This window comes from Delphinapterus leucas, chromosome 21, assembly GCF_059928025.1.
Source record: "Delphinapterus leucas isolate spDelLeu-1000000601 "Yukka" chromosome 21, BTC_Dleu_Yukka2, whole genome shotgun sequence".
Classification (NCBI taxonomy): domain Eukaryota; kingdom Metazoa; phylum Chordata; class Mammalia; order Artiodactyla; family Monodontidae; genus Delphinapterus; species Delphinapterus leucas.
Genome location: NC_143149.1, coordinates 6,845,142 through 6,861,110, shown reverse-complemented (window position 1 = coordinate 6,861,110; position 15,969 = coordinate 6,845,142).

The following is a 15,969-nucleotide window of genomic DNA, read 5'->3' as shown; positions in this document are numbered from 1 at the left end:
CATTTTTTCAAATATATTTTATACTTAAATTTTTCACAAAATTATCAATACACACATTACAGGAGAATACAGGGCAATAAACGATATGTCACTAGAGGAAAAAAAGACAACAGAAGATCTACATTCAAGATAGATTGCTACATAATTCAGAATCTGAATACACTCTATACCTAGCTTCTAGATAAAGACACAGAAAATTGTCAGACACCCAGAGGCCCCCTGGTCCCATTCCAGTGACTCTCCTTAAGGTTTACTATTGTTCTGGTATGTAACAAAAAGATCACTTTCCCTGTATCTTGTATTTTATATAAATGTTATGACACAGTATTACCACTTTTGGATGGGGCTTTTTTATTCCGTATATTGTTTGTGACTATACCTATATGGTTGCCTGCTGTTGTGATCATGTATTGACACTGTTGCATAGGATTCCATAGTGTAAACATTTAACTATTAATTAATTTATTCCAATGTGTATTACAATATGAGTGATTTTTAGGTTGTGTCTCTTGAGAATAGCACTGGTATATAAATTCTAGAACTTGAGCTTTGGTGGTATGTGTATAAATTATTGTTCAGTATACATGTAGTAGTAAAATTTTCGAGTCATAAAAAAGAAAAAGATAGATTGCTACTACTGCTTCCTTTAAACCTACTAGGAGGGAGCAGTTACAACCACAGGGTAAAATTGAATTAATCTGCATACAAGGTGACAAGGTTGAGGAGGCTTCCTGTGTTGATTCTGCTGATAGATGGTGACAGGCCAGCGAAAGCACTTCTTAGTAACTCTTATTTATTTTATTAAGGCAACAAAACAGTGCTTAATAATTTAGGAGTACATTTTCCTGGGGATAAGAAAGTCCTCGAGGGACTTCATTTTTAAATGACACTCACAAATCACCTAATCATTTTATCCCAATTGGTGCCAAGAGTGGAACCATTGTGCTTCTACTTATTTCAGTGGGTCTAGTTCATCCCATATTGAAAAGGAGATCAGATGAAGTACCAAAGCCTCAGGAGGCGTTTAAGGAGATACAGTCCTGAAAGGAAACATGATGGAGACCCTTAGCCCTTTGGAAAAATCAGACACTAATGGAGATACAAAAGACCACTCAAATTCAGAGACCTGCCATGTATTTCTTATTTTAATATAATCTACTTAACTGTAGTTTTGTGATAATATATACAAACAGAAAATTTACCATCTTAACCATGTTTAAGCATACTGTTCAGGGGCATTAATTACATTCACACGCTTGTTCAGCCATCACCACCAACCATCTAGAACTTTTTCTTCTTCACAAACTGGAACTCTGTCCCCGTTTCCATAATCCCTCCCCATGTTTCTCCCTTCCAGCAGCCCCTGGCTACCACCATTCTACTTCCTGTCTCTATGCATGTGACGATTCTAGGGACCTTGTATCAGAGGAATCACACAGTATTTGTCCTTTTGTGACTGGCTTAGTTCACCTATAGCACAGCATCTTCAAGGCTCATCCATGTTGTAGCGTCGTCAGAATTTCCTTCTTTTTATGGCTGACTAATATTCCATTGTATGGAAAGACCACGTTTTGTTTATCCGTTCATTCATGGACGGGCGTCTGGATGGTTTCCACCTTTTGGCAATTTTGACATACTTTTATTTTGGGGTTATTTGTGATCAAATAAAATGGCCACAAATTCTTGGACACTTCTCCCATGGAAAGGTGGGATTGATGCCCCCTCCCCTGGAGTCTAGGTGGGCTCTAGGATTGCTTGACTGATATAAGAGAGCAGAAATAAAATGGCTAGTGTCCATGCCCAGGCTTAAAATCTGATGGTCCTTTCCTGCTCCCTCAGGGGCCACCACACTGCAGAGGCCACAGGCAGGTGTCCAGTCCACAGTGGCAGCTGAGCCCTGCCCTCCAGTCATCCCAGACCAGGCACCAGACGTGTGAGGAAAGCTACTCTGGACCCTCCGGACCAGCCCTTCTGTGAGATGTAAAAGAAACCCCCATCAGGGCCACCTGTAGCGCAAGAATCCCCAGGCTGGACCAGGCCCAAACTCCTGGCCCAAAAAATCCTTAGATATAATCAAATGGCTCTTTTAAGTCAGTAGGTTTGGGGTAGTTTGTTACACAATAACAGATAACCAGAACAATCTTGACTCAAAAGACAACAGAGCACCTGCAGCCTTGCAGTGGAACCTCCCACCTAAGGGAGGGTCAGCTCTTTCAACACCCAAGTCAACGCAGGGCAAGGCCACCCCAGGGCCAGACTGTGAAATAACTGGCCGATCCCAGACAAGCTGGAAGGGTCATCCAGGTCACAAGGAACATTCTGGAACTGTGACCCTATGTTCCCGAATTCACTCACTCATTAAAGAAAGTATCAGTGAGACACTTTAGGCATTGTGCTCAGCACTGGGTGTTGAAGGTGAGTAAATCACATACCCGCCCTCGCTTCCATTAATGCCCGCGTCTGACCAACACCACACACCTCGCACACCTCGGCTATTTTTTTAGCTGGTTCACCATCCTCCACCCCCCTCCCCCCGCCAAACTTGGTCCAGAATCACAGAAGTGCTCACGGCTGCGGTGTTTCCCTGCAGCCAGGACATTCTGTGGGCCTTCCTGTTATATTCAAGTGTAGCTTCTAATAATCACATATCTCTCCCAGAAAAGAGCCACCTAGCCTATCAACAAAAGAATGAAAAAAGAAAAAAAAAAAAAGCGAGAGAGAACGCCAGGTGCTACCTAAAAATAGCATTTTCTAGTATTTTCTAACGACTTTAGTTGGGTACATTTTGATTGTACAGACGGCTGGAAGTTACCCACGGTGAGTTTAGAATTCATGAGAGAGCCAGACACTCACTGTTACTTCAGAGTCTCAGAGAGTACCACGCATTCAAAGGGAAAAACCGAGCAGAATACCAATAACCCTTGGGTAAAAAAAGAAAATTCTGACTTTGTACCAGAAGACACACCAGATCAACTGTTTCCAAAAGGGTTTTGACGGCTCCCCAAGCTTCGTGCGACCAGTTTACCGTGTTCAGATTTGTTCTAGTTCAGAGGGAAGCCCTCCGAGATTCGCCAGGTGAGCTAGCTTACCTGACGTCGCACAAGGTCGCCCCGAAGCGTGCACCTCCGGGCTTTCCCTTGGGGGCTGGCATTCTGCTGCGGCAGTGACGTCAGTGTGGACTCAGCCCTTCCTGTCCCGAGGCCATCGGGCGGACGCTGGCGCAGGTGAGGAGACCCAGTGGCACCAGGGCGCGAGTCTGCCGTGAGTCTTGTTGATATCCGCCAGCCCTGGGCCGGAAGGAGGAAGGCCGAGCGCCCGCGTGCCTGCAGACCTGCACAGCCTCCTCTCCTTGCTGATTTGCTCAGCCCTGATATAGGAGCTTCCCTCTCATTTACCTAATTTACATCCAGTGAGTTGGAATAGAAGCCCTGTCGGGAACTTAGTGCCCTCCACCCGTTAACAGTGACTGTAGGTATTCAGAATTCCTACAGTGTGCCGGAGACCCCCCTCATCCCAAGTACCCCAAATTCAAAACATGGGGCTGGCGCTCCCCAAAGCCTGGCAGAACTCACAGCCCCAACTGTGAACCCTTTCTCACTCCTCACATCATCACTGAGCAATGTCTTCAGACTCACGCTGTTGCTCCAGTCCCTCCAGATCAGACCTTCTTAGATATGGGCACAAACCCAGATGAAACAGAACCACCACCGCCTTTGACTACAGGTTTGGTCTGCTGGCTTTGGAATCGTGTCTAGAACCAAATCGGCTCCTTCAGCTCTATTTATACCTAATTCCATCTTCCCTTTGCCATGAACCCCACCACTGAGATTCGAGCATCCTTCCCAACAGATTCTTTCCAAGTTATGACTGGTAGATCTACCCTTGTGATTAATATGCATATAAAGTAGAGAAAAATGATCACTGACAACCATCGACTTGGTTATTACGTGATGATGGTAATAAAGTTTTTTTTTTTTTCTTAACTGTTTCCTAAGATTTTCTAGCCAGGTCCCTAAACTTGAAGGTCTAAGGATAAGAAATGACTGGTGATGGATGAGTTAAGAGGCAGATTTGGAGTCGGGGGTGCCTGAGTGTAAATCTTGGCTCCACGGATTACTAGCTATGGAACATGGGCGTCACCCTACGCCTCACCTCTTCCCATGTGGAAAGGAGTAGTGAGACGTTTCTATGGGAAAGTTGTTGTCAGGATGATACATAAGAGTTGGCTTAAAGTACATACACAGTGATGGAATATCTAGTCTTTTTTTTATCATTATCATCATTAGCCAGGTTTTACTTAGTTGCATTTTATTAAACTCACCCATGTGCAGTATACACAGAAGGACCAAACGGTGACTAGGAGTTTCATTAAAGGACATTAGGTGTTGGGACTTCCCTGGTGGTGCAGTGATTAAGACTCCATGCTCCCAATGCAGGGGGCCTGGGTTCAATCCCTGGTCAGGCAACTAGATCCCACATGCATGCCGCAACTAAGGGTTCACATGCCACAACTAAGGAGCCCTCCTGCCACAACTAAGACCCAGCATAACCAAATAAATAAATAATCTTTTTTTTAAAAAAAAAAGGACATTAGGTGTTATTTGAGCAAAGTATATTTTTCCTATTCCAATAAGATGTCCCATTAGGGCAGCAGCAGAATGAAAACTGTTTATGTAACAAGAACCAAGGTTTTATATCTCAGTCCTCCAGGCACCCCCTGGAGGGAAACCAAGAAGAAAGCAAAGATGATTCTGAGTCTTAGAAACTTAGGTGGTTTTGCAAACTCATGGTTACCAAAGGGGAAATCTGGAGGGGGAGGGATAAATTGGGAGCGTGGGATCAACATACACACACTACTATATATAAAACAGAAAATCAGCAAGGACGTACTATATAGCACAGGGAACACTACTCAATACTCTGTAATAACCTATATGGGAAAAGAATCTGAAATAGAATGAACATATGTATATGTATAACTGAATCACTGTGCTGTACATCTGAAACTAACACAACATTGTAAATCAACTATACTCCAATATAATTAATTAAAAAATAAAATAAATTTTAAAAATAAAAAATTTTTAAAAGAAACTTAGGTGGTTTTTGATATCACTGGACTTTATATTAGGTGGACAGGGAGAGAAGCATTCCAGTTCCAGAAGATCATCATAAAATTCTCTGTAATAAATAAAATACTCTGTAGGTGGAATGAGAGGTTCCACAAAGAAAATCTGTAGTAAGTGTTTGGTCATTTAATGATATCCCACTTTCAGAAATGACTCCCAGATGCTGGCAGAGAATAGGGAAGAGGTTTGGGGAAGGAAGAAGCTGAAATTCAAATATTTTCCTCGTGGCCTGCATATCAAACTCCGGTTGAAATTCCTAAACCTCTGAGGTTTTAACCGGAGGGGCAGCTTCCCGGAGGTACCACCGGTTCTGTGAGATTCTGTAAGAAGGATGTAACTTCTTCCCTCGCCCCCTGTTTGCGAACGCCTATTTTTTTACATAAAGTCCCCACTCCCACCCCACATTTTAAGTATCGCCTTTATAGAAATGTAAAAACATCTAAAGCTCTTCTGGTAACGTTGGTTGGAATCGAGCATGGAGAAGTGCTTGTTCACAGAGACCCTCGTCGGTGGGGGGCGGAGAGAGACGGTGCAGGGAGGGGTGGGGGGAGGCGGCAATGGGAGGTGGCGGGTGGCAGAAGGAACTTACGCTTGAGGCTTGTCTTGGGCGCCGTAAGACCAGGAACTCTCCACGCACGCCTGCCCGCCAGAGCCTGCAATTTCTGTAGGGGTTTTATGGGGGTCAGTCCCGTCCCCATCTCCGTGGTCTCGGCATCACCTGCCCACTGGGGGCTGGGCTGAGGGGACAGTGGGCAGAGCTGCATCCCCAGGACGGGCGGGGCAGGGAGGGGCTGGAAGCCTGGAGCTGGGATCCAGCCCTAGGGTCACCCAGAGGTCGTGCGCTCCCAGGGTCCGCCCCACAGAGGGGTGCTGGTGGTCTGTGCACCGCAATTTGTGATCCGGCCCCCGGTTCAGTTTCAGACTGAAAACAGTTCTAGCCTGTAGCCCTCCTTTTTTCACCCCATTTGAAGGAGTGTTGCCGAAATCCAGCCTCTGTGCACCGGTGCCGGGCTAAATCTCGGAGACAGAGTTTGGGGTGAGGTGGGAAGAAATAGCTTTATTGCTTTGCCAGGGGAAGGGGGCCACAGCGGGCTACTGCCCTCAAGACTGTGTGTCCCCCCTGGAGGGGTAGTGAGGAGTCTTACAGTGTTCAAGGAGCAGGGCGTGGTCAGCTCGTGGACGTTCTTCTGATTGGTTGGTGGTGAGGTAATGGGGAATCAGCATCATTGGCCTTCTGGCGCCACCCGGTCTGCGGTCTACGTGCTGGTGGGCAGCCTGCGGTTAATTTCTTCCACCTGCTGGGAGTTTCGGTATCTGCAAAACAGCTCAAAGGACATGGCTCAGAGTGTTATCTTCAGCCCTTGAGGAAGAGCTAAACGTCCTTGACTTTGTTCAGTGGCTAAAGTATTATTTTCTCTTGCTTGACTATTTTCCTTTCTTTCTGCGTTTTCTCGCTTCTCTGATGAAATGTGTTCTTTGACCAAAGTTTTTCTACAGACAAAAGGCAGGTGGAGGACACAGGTGGGGGTCTGTTCTGGGAAGGCCTCGTAGGGTCCTGCTCGGTTACAGGAGACGAATAAGAGGTTCAGAGTGTGGAAGAACAGAAAGCAGAGAAAAAGTTGAGTCCAGGGTGAAGCCGTTTACATCCATTGGAAATCTCTGCCCCTCTTCCTTTTCAAGAGGATATATTGGGCATGTTTGGTGTTCAGTTGTGTGTAAGGCTCCAGAAAAAACTGTGAATGACACCCCATGCTCTTACCTCCTGGGGGAGGGTTGTCCCCACTTCTCAGCTATCTCAGCCCTGTCACCATTCAGTTGCACAAAACTATTTCCAATGAAAGAGTTGGCTTTTGTGAGTCTACCTGAAAAGATCCCAAAGAGAAATAGCCTCCTTTAAGATCCTGACTATACTGGGAAAACAGGAGGCTTAACTGGTGTTGCAATATCACTAGTACACATTTTTACCACTAACTGTTTACAAAGATTTTAGATTTCTGGTGACAGATATTCTTTAACAGAACATTTTATAATGAATACTTCGGAATGGTTCCTGTCTCTTTTCCCAAATAAATATTTACCTTGATTTCTGCTCATATTAACATAAAGATTTTTCTCCGTCACCATCCTGAATACTATGACTTGCCTCCAGCAAGAATTCTGGTTTTATCAACTCAAGCCCATGGGGGAAAATGTGTCCTTTTATTTAGCTTCTCAGGTGCTAATCAGCTACTAATTGCCTTGAACCCGATCGACCTTCTCCCACGGCTTTCACCATAAAGATTAATGAGTGACATTATATGGAGAGCAATTTCATGCGCTGAAAAGAATGGGTTCATGCATTATTCACTCCACATAAATACATGCACTTTTATTTGGAGCTTTCAAAGTTCTCAGAAAGAAACACGGAGGAGACATACAATCTGACAAAGGCAAGAATTGGGACAGAAAAATTATATTCGAAGGAAATGGAGAAAAACAGACCAATCTGGGCAGAAATGAAGCTGCTGGAAAGGAAGTAAGAACATGAGGAAAGACGAGACCAGTAAATGCCTCCAAGTGTCTGTTAGACTCATGATGCGGACCACGACCTTGACCTCTTGACCCCTGGGCAGTCCTCCCTGCTGGGTCCCAGTGAGGACACCCGCAAAGACTAATCCAGGAGGTGGGCCCTCTAGGACCATCCTGACACCGGTCCCACCCTCTCTGGCTTTCTACTCTACCAGCCGAGTCAGTCCATTTTAGGTATCAAAAACTTGCGTACTTTTGTGACATAAACAGCATAGCCTCAAAACCTATACAAATAACAAACACGATACAAAACCTATACCAAAAAAATGAGAAAATTACAAGGAAAATGGTCAAATCTACAGTCATGGTGGAGATTGTAATTTACCACTCTTCACAAATGATAGAACAAGCAGAAAAAATAATTAAAGGATAGAGAAAATGTAAACAAAACAATAAACAAACTCAGGAGCATATATTGAACCCTGCACCCACCGATCAGAAAATACATTTTCTTTTCAAGTACACACGGAACATTTATAAAACCTGATTAGGCAGGGACCTCCCTGGCGGTCCAGTGATTACGGCTCCGTGCTCCAAATGAAGGGGGCACGGTTTCGATCCCTCGTTGGAGATCCCTCGTGCCGCATGGTGAGGCCAAAAAAAAAGCTGCTTAGGTGCTGAGCAGCACAGAAATTCCCCACCAGTGTCATTGAATCGACCATGTTCTTTGACCATAAAGCAAGAAAATTAGAAGTAAACATCCCAAAAGTGCAACAAAAAGAGAGCCATATACTTGGAACTTAAAAGCTTCTGAGCGTCAATGCAAACAAAGCTTTGCGAGTTAGCATCCTTCTCCTCTCCTCCTGGAAATCATAAAAAAGCAATAAGGAGAACAAAGCCATCTTGTAAACTCCATTTTTTTCCCAGTCAAACTAGGAGACAGATCCAACCCACAGACTGCAAATTATGTATACACTGCAAAAGGGACTCCCTGGTGGCGCAGTGGTTAAGAATCTGCCTGCCAATGCAGGGGACGTGGGTTTGAGCCCTGGTCCGGGAAGATCCCACATGCCGCGGAGCAACAAAGCCCATGCGACACAACTACTGAGCCTGCGCTCTAGAGCCCGTGAGCCACAACTACTGAGCCCGTGCGCCACAACTACTGAGCCCACGTGCCTAGAGCCCGTGCTCCCCAACAAGAGAAGCCACTGCAATGAGAAGCACACACACCGCAACAAAGAGTAGCCCCCGCTCGCCACAGCTAGAGAAAGCCCGCGTGCTGCAGCGAGGACCCAACGCAGCCAAAAACAAAAATAAATAAATAAATTTATAAAATTAAACAAAATAAAAAGAAGAAGAGGGCACAGCAGCAAGAGGTGAATGTTAAAAAGCAGCAGCACAAACGCACCTTCCGAGGGTGAAGGAACAAGGCACCAGTTTCTATCCGTTCTTTGCATCGTGGGTGGGAGCCGAGAAGAGCACGCTGGCCGGGGGAGACCCCCATGGTGGCGCAGGTAAACCAAAGCATCAGGAAGCACTCAGGTGAGGCAGGTGTGCTGTCTGTCTCCGCAGCAGCCAGAGTTTGTCCCTAAGTACGAAAACTACACCAGACAGCATTATTCCCATGAGACTTCCTGAGGAAATTAATAAAGGCTGAAATTCAGCCAAATGAGTTAGGCAACTAACAGCGAAAACAAAAACCCCTGTGGTGTTTAAGTAGAGAGCTAAGACATAAACAAATACCAGGACTAGGGTGCTAGACTGTGATACGTATGTTGCAGGCCCTGAAACAACATGGAAAGCGTCCAGTTAGGAGAAGTGTGGCCGAAAATGGAAAAAAAATGGGAAATGAGAACAAGTTCATTGAATGCTTAACCCTCAAGAGCTGGTGGGAGGAGGGGTTCAAATATAGCTTAAAGCCGATAAGGTAATTAAAGCATAAACATATATAATAGGACTTCCCTGGTGGCGCAATGGTTGAGAGCCCGCCTGCCGATGCAGGGGACATGGGTTCGTGCCCCGGTCCGGGAAGATCCCACATGCCGCGGAGCGGCTGGGCCTGTGAGCCATGGCCACTGAGCCTGTGCGTCCGGAGCCTGTGCTCTGCAGCGGGAGAGGCCACAACAGTGAGAGGCCCGCATACCACAAAAAAACAAACAAACAAAAAAAACCATATATAATTGTACAAGACAAAACTAGGAATAATCATATTAATAAATATAAAGTAAGTGGCTGCAGAGTGAGATTGGGGAGGCAGAGTAAACACCCTAATTGTATCATTGTTCTTTGAAGGGAACTGATACATGTTAGTTAAAGAAATGGAGTTAGTTAAAGAAATACCAGCGTTACTAATTAACAAAATAATTAAGCAGAGAAAGGAAGCAAAGAGGTCACGTAGTTAGTAGTTAAAAATACGTTTTTAATGGACTATCTTTTAGTGCAATTTGGAGTTTACAGCAAATTGGAGCAGAAAGTAGAGAGGGTTCCCTCACCCTCCCCACGTGCACAGCCATCCCTCCTGTCAACATCAGTGACAGAGAACCCAGCAAGCATAATCACCCAAAGTCCACAGTTTACATTAGGGTTCACTGGGTGTGCGTTCTATGCGCTTTGACAGATGCATCATGACGTGTGTGTGGTCAGTCCACTGAGAATGGCTGCTCTCTTGCCCTCTGTCCATCCCCTGCCAGGCCAGGACCTGCTTCACCTACACCTCCCCACACGACTGACCTTCCTACCTACTTGCCCCAGGTCCCAGCTGCTGTTGGTCCTTATCAAAGGGGCGGTGAGCAGTGGGTCACCCCTGCCGGTGTCCCTGGTGACTAATGCATCCACCTGATGTCCATTCCCCTGTAACTGGTGATCTCCTTGTCCCCGTCCGCCCCGCGCCCCTGCCCCCCAGGAGCAAAGACAGCCACCTTGTCCTGCCTACCATCCGCTGCCCACGGTGGGTGCCACTCCAGGAACTTACGTTCCCCCACCCGGGAAACCATCGCTGTCACGGATGCTGACTCCGGGCTCTTTCTTCGGTCTTGAAGCTGGGCAAGCGCAGGCCTTGTAGGTGCCCTGTAGACCTGCAGCCCGACAACATGTATCCATCACTGTCGTGTCATACAGAGTATTTTCACTGCCCTAAAAATCCTCTGTGCTCCACCTATTCATCCCACCTTCCTCCCCACCCCTGAGGACCCTCGATCTTATACCGTCTCCAGAATGTCAGCTGGTAGGAATCATGGAGGGACTACAGTGGGGTATTTCCCTTCCTCTGGATCAGTTAGGCTCTGATATAAGCCCAGCAGGTTCTGGTCAAATAATTTCTCCCGGGCTTCCCTGGTGGCGCAGTGGTTGAGAGTCCGCCTGCCGATGCAGGGGACGCGGGTTCGTGACCCAGTCCGGGAAGATCCCATATGCCGCAGAGCGGCTGGGTCCGTGAGCCATGGCTGCTGAGCCTGCGCGCCCGGAGCCTGTGCTCCGCAATGGGAGAGGCCACAGCAGTGAGAGGCCCGCGTACCGCAAAAAATAATTAAAATAAAAAAATAATTTCTCCTGAGGGCAGACATTGCTAAGAACAGAATGCTCTGGTGTATTTTAAACCACTCCTTTTCCCTGCTCTTGCTGTAAGCACGAGGGAGTTTTTCCCTGATATTCGCTGTGAGCACCTGGGAAAGGTCCACAAGGGAAAACTCACAAAAGGGTAGGGGCTCCCGATGACTGGGTTCCCCAGACAGCTGGACTGGGAATGGAAGTCCTCCCCTCGGTGTGGAGTCCTTTAAATTTACCTTTTTCAGTCCATAGCAAATCAAATACACTAAAGCAATAATGATAATGTGTATAGAAAATCCATTACATAATGAATAAGGTATATCTTATTGATATATCTTAAATTCTATACCCAATAATGGAAAATAACTTTCCTTTTTAAATGCCATAAACCATCAACTCAAGAAGAGACCATCTGTTAGGACTTGTTATATGTTATCAATAATCAACACATTAAAGGTGAACTTTCCTACAATTGGTGGCAGAGCTGTAGACTCTCCAATGGAAATGTATAAAATTTAGTCACTACACAAAGTTGTAGATTCATTCCTAGAATAGTCAAATTCATAGACATAAAATAGAACGGTAGTTTCCAGGAGGAGGGAAGAATGGGAAATTGGCGTTTAATGGATATCGAATTTCAACTGGGGAAGATAAGTCCTGGAGATGGATGGTGGTGACGGTTGCCCAACAATGGAGATGTACTTAATGCCACTATACTGTACACTGAAAAATGGTTAAAAGGGTAAGGTTTTGTTTTTTTTGTTTTTTTTACTGTACGCGGGCCTCTCCATGTCGTGGCCTCTCCCGTTGCGGAGCACAGGCTCCGGACGCGCAGGCTCAGCGGCCATGGCTCACGGGCCCAGCCGCTCTGCGGCATGTGGTATCTTCCCGGACCGGGGCACGAAACCGCGTCCCCTGCATCGGCAGGCGGACTCTCAACCACTGCACCACCAGGGAATCTGTGTTCTTTTAATATTTTAAATATTAAATATTTAATATTTAAATGCTTGTGAATGTGTGACTATATATATATGTGTATATATATATATATTTTTTTTTTTTTAGAGAGAGAGATATGACCATGTTTTAGCCAGTTGCCTTCTTTACTTAGCAATATGTTATTACTATTTTTCCATGTCAAGAAACAGTGCCCTTTAAAATAATTTAAATGAATGCATACTATTCTCTTCCATATATTTAGAAAAATAGTACCATAATTTACTTAACCAATCCTCTACTGATAAAAATTTTAATTATTTAAAAGTGTTCCACTTTTATAAATAAGGCTATGATAAATGTACTCACACATATATCTTTATACAACTTTACAATTATTTCCTTAGGATAAATTCATAGAAGTAGAATTACTGAAATATCTCTCATTTTCAATGCTTTATTTAGAAAAATGACCAACCTACAGAAAAGTTGTAAGAACAGCACAAGAATCCTTACACCATTCATCTAGACTCACTGACTGTTAACATTTCTCTCCATTTACCTGTACTTCTCTCTCATCTGTTACTTCTCTCTCTTTCTCTCTCTTTCTCTCTCTCTCTCTCTCTGTCTCTCCCCCTCTCGCTCTCAACATTTCACACCTAATATACTTTAGTATTTTTTCCTCAAGAACAAAGATATCCTCCATAACAACAATAAATGATGAAGCTCAGGAAATTTAACGCTGATACTACACTATTATCTAACTTGCCCACCATGTGCAAACTTCCTCAGTCGTTCCAAAAATATCCTTTATGTTTTTTCTATCCACAAAACAAAGATCCCTCATTGCACCTGTCACTCCTTTAACCTAGAGCAGTTACCCCCGATTTTTTTCATGAAATTGATCTATTTCATATCAATCGTTTTTCAAAAGTCCCCTCAATTTAGGTTTGTTTGATTGTTTATAATTTGCTTCAGGTTAAACCTTTTATGGCACCAATATTTAATAGGTGATGTTGTGTCCTTCAAGACACACATCAGGAATCACGTGATGTCAACTTTTTCCTGTATGGTTGACGCTCAATTTTTGATTGTTTGGTTAAGGTGTTGTCTGCCAGGTTATTCTTCCAATTGTAAAGGTACCTCTTCCCGTTTACAACTAAAAACTAATCTGTGAAATGACACACACTCCTTTTGGGAGAGGGAGCTTTAATAGGTTATTCATGCGTCAGGCAGCATCCCACCTAGCGACTAGAAGGGCATTCCCTGACATCCACGTTTTAATGTTTTGCTTACGTGTTGCCAAGTTCCCCTCAGAGAGGTTGGCCCATTCCTAAATGATAACTAGACATTAGAAAAGTGATTCACTGGGGAAGACTATGAGACAATTGGTTGGAAACCTTGGGTGTCTCTAAAAAGATAAATTCACTGAATTTATTTGAAGAAGTGTATGTACTTCTATTTTCTCCTCAAGAAAACCAGGAGCTACAAATGATTCCTTCTTCTTTTTTGTTTTTTCTTTTGTTCTTTTGGTTGCACCCTGTGGCTTGTGGGATCTTAGGGATCAAACTCACGCCCTTGGCAGTGAAAGCGTGGAGCCCTAACCACTGGACAGCCAGGAAATTCCCATGGTTCCCTCTTAGCTCTTTTGATGTGAGAGATGAATGATGCTTGTGGGTGGGTTGTTGCTGCTGTTGTTTTTATTGCCTTTTCCTATAATAAGAGAGTTTGGTAAGTCAAGAATCCTGGGCAGCTATGGTCTGAGTCTCAGGATAACAGAGCGTGTGCCTGGGTAACACACCCTCTAACAACCTAATCTTCAGCTGTTCTGGAGGCTGGGAAGCCAGGATCATTGTGCTGGCAGATCCCGTGTCTGGTGAGAGCTTTCTGGTTCGTAGATGGTGATTCTCCCTGTGTCCTCACATGGTGGAAGGGGCAAGGGAGCTTTCCCAAGCCATTTTTATATGGGAACTAATCCCATTCTGAGGGCTCCACCCTCATGACCTAACCTCCTCCCAAAGACCCCACCTCCTAATACTATCACCTTGAGGGTAAGGTTTCAACATGAATTTGGGGGGAACATAAACATTTAGACCATAGCATAGCTCTTTCTCTCAACCCAGGATATGGTCTCCATGACAGACTGTGGCTTCCAAAGACTGACCCAGGATAACAAGAGTGAGCTGAGCTCAGCAAATATGGTCAAAACGTACTTGCTAGATTATGAAGTGAATGACATAGAATAAGATATGATAGAAAGACACTAGTTTTCAAAAACTTGGTCCAAATTTTCTACTTATCCTACAAAAATTAGGACCTCCCACCCAAAAAAGATATATAGAAAGAGGAAGAGACAGAGACAGACTTTCTTGTTTTTGCACTAAATTACATGTATAACTAGACTCAGATCTCTTGTTAGGCCACCTCTCTGTAAGCCAGGGCAAGAGTTTGGCTTGTCCATACTGGATACATACATGTTGTCCATCTCCTTCTCCTCCAGTATCAGGGCATCTACTCACAGCTTCTTCTCGCTTCTACCACCTCTTAATTTCCACCTGTTTTCTCCCCATGAAGCTAGTGATCCTAGCTAACTTCCAACCACAAACCCTGTTTAGCTCCTGTCATGAAGCAAACTGTTGGCCCAACTCCAAACCCCATTTCTGTGCTAGGGTCTCTGGTTCACTGTAGCCTGGTCCCTGCTAGTTGGATCTCTGACCTCTGTTGTCCAGTTACTGTCCTGTCCTCCTGCTAACTTCCTGTTTGCCCACCCTCTGCCTGACTTCCGATTCAGAACACACTTTTTCCTAACCTGGCTGGCCAGCTCTGATATGAATGTTTGTGAGTGTCCTAGCAATGACTAACTCATGGTCAAGTGATTAACCTCATAATGTAGTTTTCCACTGTGAGAAAAATAAACCAAAAACTTATGGCTCATTCTCTCATACTCTTCATGCATTAAAACGAGAGTTGGCAAACTCCTGTAAAGGGCCAGATAGGAAATAGTAGATTTTTCAAGCCAAAAAGCAAAACCAAAGGTATTTTGTGGGTATTATATAATAAGAAGTAAAAAACTTCCTACAAATTTTTCATTGATGAAATTTAAAATATAATAATCCTTTTTTGAAGAAGCATAGCAGTTCACTTAATTAGGAATCAAAGTTAGTATTCCCTATCATAAAACTTTATTATAAATGTTAGTGTTGATCTGTAGTGACATTTCATTAATCTGATCTTTGAAAATGTCTTTTCACAGAAAAATAACATGTGTTGGGAGGCTGGGAAGGCGTAGAGAAAAGGAAATCCTTGTGTGTTGGTGGGGATGTAAATTGGTGCAGCCACTATGGAAAATAGTATGGAGTTTCCTCAAAAAACTTTTAAAAATAACTACCATAGTACCCAGAAATTCCACTTCTGGGTATTTATCCAAGGGAAATGAAAACACCAACTCAAAAAGATATCTGCACCTCATGTTTATTGAAGCATTATTTGCAATAGCCAAGACATGGAAACAACCTGAGTGCTCATCGATGGACGAATAGACAAAGGAAAAGAAACGTAGCACATATATATATACACACACGCATATATATGAAATATTATTCAGCCATAAAAAAGAAGTAAATCCTGCCATTAGCAACAACATGCATGGGCTTTGAGCACATTATGTTAAGTGAAATAAGTCAGACAGAGAAAAACAAATACCATATGATCTCATTTATATGTGGAATAAAAAGAAAAAAACCCGGAACTCATGCATACAGAGAAGAGATTGGTGGTGGCCAGAGGCAGGACATGGGGAGTGGACCAAATGGACGAAGGTGGTCAAAAGATACAAACTTCCGGGCTTCCCTGG